This window comes from Priapulus caudatus, unplaced genomic scaffold (assembly GCF_000485595.1).
Source record: "Priapulus caudatus unplaced genomic scaffold, Priapulus_caudatus-5.0.1 Scaffold462, whole genome shotgun sequence".
Lineage (NCBI taxonomy): Eukaryota > Metazoa > Priapulida > Priapulimorpha > Priapulimorphida > Priapulidae > Priapulus > Priapulus caudatus.
The window spans coordinates 46,397-50,253 of NW_014577523.1; positions in this window are offsets into that span (position 1 = coordinate 46,397).

The following is a 3,857-nucleotide window of genomic DNA, read 5'->3' on the forward strand; positions in this document are numbered from 1 at the left end:
TAGGGTTAGGGTTTAGGTTAGGTTAGGGTTAGGGTAGGGTTTTTTTTTTTTTTTTAAGTGCCTAGTAGTCATATCCTAAGTGCCTAGTAGTCATACAATATCGCATCTAACTGCCGGGTGCAATGTTTACATGCCACAACGCCATCTCTTGGATGTTTTATAAGTAAATATGGGGATTTTCAATAAAATAATGCGTTTTTAATGTATTTTACGATTTACGTATATAGAAACTATATATTATTTTTACTGATTTCTCCGTATCTTTCCTTGGAGTTTTCATCGTCTTTCAATGCCTTTCGGTAGATTTTTATGCGTTTTCTACGTGATTATTATTTTGCGCGGCACTCATTTTGGAAATCCTCTAACATTTTTACTTCTTCCTTAGTTAAGTTAGTAAATAAGAACCCTGTCTCTTTGTTAAGTTCGCTGTCTTGGAATTAGTTGCGGTCAACAATGATCACGGTCTGCACATGGAACAAAAGAATGGGTACATAGTATCAGTTACAATCCTCTATCTATCCTCAAGTCTATGTATCAAAAGTCAAACATCCGTAGGAACATAAACACAGGAACGCAAAAAACATTGTCAGTTTGAATGCTGAGATCACATGGAATAGTCAGAGTGCCAAGCAGGCTGCTTGGTGCGACGGGTAGAGCGCCTCGATCGGTGCTGTAGCAGGAGGGCCAGCCGGAGGGGCACTGACGGGTGCAGGATCCGGAATCCGGCGAGAGATTGCCGGGGGTGCCATGTCGGTTGATGTCGTCGCTGGTGGGCGTTGGGAAGTCAAGGATCGCCTTTAAGTACTTCTCGCATAGGCGGACGCTGTCTGGGGTAATCTCAAAACCAACAAATTCCACAACATCTGCACCAAACATAAACTTCCTGGGGTTGAGGGTGATCCCGTTGCGGCCGCAGATATCTAGCCATTCAACAGCGTGAAAAAACTGTCTTCTAACGTGTCAGCCCACAGGAGGACGTCGTCAACACATTTTGTGTTGTTCTGGACACCCGAGACAATCTCGTCATATCGCCTGGTGTATCCATCACCAGAGGCAATGTACTCCTGAGGGACTGTCTTGTATCGGTACCTGCCCCATGGAGTGATGAAGGTAGTGATGTGTCTGTCCTCTGGGCATATGGGTACGCTATGGTATCCGTTCCATGCGTCGAGTACTGTTTTGTTCTTCCCGTGGAAAGGGTTGAAACGAGGGGAATGGCGTGTGGTGTGTCTCGCGGGTGGCGTGCACATTGAGGGCCTGGAAATCAACCGTGGAAACCAACTTCTTTGCACACACCACCATCCTGTGGCACCAGGTAACAGGCTCCCCGATGGGTACTGGTTCGAGCACATCCAACTGAATATCACTATCTAAACCAGCCTTGACGGCATCTCGCCAGTGGAGTGGGACAGGCACTGGTGTGTAATGTGCGACTGGCTCTGCGTCAGGGTCCACCATCAATTTCATAGGGGGGGGGGCTGTCTATTAGTGGCAAGGGCTGATGCTCACACGTATTAAATGTGCTTGATTTGTAGTAGTCAAGTAGATACTGTTGCAGCTTCAGACGGTTCGCCTCAGTCGCATGGAATGGCAGTTTAGTAGGGGGTGGTGGGGCTGTTGACGCCGAGGGCAGGTACAGGCTGTTCCATCCGAGGCCTCCTTGAGGGTGGCTGCTGTGTCTGGTTGGTGTGCCCCTTGTGTCATGCCGAGCGTGTGGAAGCCTTCCGAGATGATCCCCAAATCGATGCAGGCCTCTTTGCTGAGGAAGAGCTTATCGGAAGTGTCTGTGATGTAGGTCAGTTGCCTCGACTCGACAACATGACCGAGGGAATCTATGCCGGATAAGCGGAGAGGGGCGGCTCCAAAGATCGTGATGCCCCTATTAGTCGCAGTATACATTTCCATGGTGACTGGGATGAGATATTGAAGGCGTAATCCAAGGCGATGGACGACCTTCAAACCAGCAAGGCAGCTTCGGCATCTAGTGTCTGCCATGGCTGGTATGGAGCAGGTCTTCAAGAGGGATGAGAGGCCGAAACAAAGGGCTTCATAGTCATCAGGAACAGCTTTCACGGTCACATCAAGGAATGGCTGAGGTATCGATCTTTTCCTGTGCCATCCTTTGGAAAGGTTATTACACACGTGGTGGGCAATGGGGAGGCCATGTGGTTGCCCTAAATCACGGATGGTACAAGATAGCACCCTCGTGTTCGCCAGGGACGGCTGACTGTTGGTGTCGTGGCCTGCCCTTGCTGCGGCTGACATTCTCCATATGATGGAACTTGTCACAGTGTCCACATATCTGTCTATAGGCGGTACACTGCGTCTTGCGGACATGATCTGGGGCGCTCCGTCCGTGCCCCTTCTTACCGAAGTAGGCGCGCACTTTCTGCTTCCCCTTGAGATGTGTCTGTCTGCTTTTCCGATAAGAGCTGCTGGCTGCTTCCACCGCGTGTGAGTCCAGGAGGGAGGAGGCAGAGCGTTTCCCGGCCTCTTTTGCCTCAATGAACTGGAAAACATCTTCTAAGCCCATGTCCTGGTTCTTGTCTCCTAAAAGATCAAGCTGGATTTCAGAGTCAGCAATTCCCCTGGTAAGCACATCCCGCATTATTGCGTCGGTGTAGTTGACATCGGCAGCGCAGGCAGGGCATTCAATGATGAATTTGCAGATGTCTGCTTGACCCCGCAGACGGGCTCCGAAGCTGCGAACTGTCTCATCTCTGTCTTGACGCATGTTGTGGAGTGTCACCCAAGCAACCATTGTTTTCTCCTTGCGCACGGCGAACTTTTTGATGGATGACAGTACCTCATCCTCAGTTTTGTTGGTGAGGTTGCGACCAGCAGCTCTTGTGAGATCCTTGCGTAGAGGTTCATCGCAGCATTCCAGGAGCTGTGCAACCTTGTCCTTCCCGGTAATCTTGGTGGCATCAGCGTAGTCAGACCACCGTGACTTGAAGTACGACCATTTCTCGCTAGTGTCAGCAGCAGCAATCGTTGGTCTCTTGACCTTCTCGACCTTGGCAGCTTGTACATAAGTGTGAATTGCGCTGTGGGCAGTGAGGAGTGCGGCAACGATAGCAGCGTCGAGGTCTGGCGTCTTGTAGTCGCAGCCGGGGATTGGGCAGTTAACAGCAGGCATCTTCGTAGGTCTACCGTGATCATAAATAAGAACCCTGTCTCTTTGTTAAGTCCGCTGTCTTGGAATTAGTTGCGGTCAACAATGATCGCGGTCTGCACATGGAACAAAAGAATGGGTACATAGTATCAGTTACAATCCTCTAGTCAGTCCATGTTTCACTGTTATTTAGGAAGAAAGGTAAAACTGTGCATTCGTATAATTTCACTCTTGCTTCTATAGTATGATTGCCATAATTTTGCTCTTTTGCCCATGATAATATTTCCCTCATCATGAACCTACAATTTTTAGTTCGGACTCTTATCATATCGTTATAACCTCTTATAGCATTATTTTTTGATTACTTGGTTGCCTATTAATATCTCCTTCTCTATCCTTTCTTTGTTTGTGAATTTTATAACCATTGTATTTGTTTTGTTCATATTAAATTATAATCTTTCTGATTCAGCTAATCTGGAGCATGACTGAGCGATTTTTGTTACTGTTTTATAATCTCCAATTGCTAGAATATCGTCCATATAGAATCATTGTCATCTTCTAAAACTACAGACCATCCGCTGACCGCTGTAGAGACGTGCGCCGGGCCTCGAATTTGGCGCACGTATCCACTGCGGACAGCGCTTCATACTTGAACATCCCCGCGGTCGCGTGCGCATATCCCGCGGAACTGCGCGTCTCATCCGCGCGCAGCGCTTGGGATCAACAGCAAAGCTGTGCCACG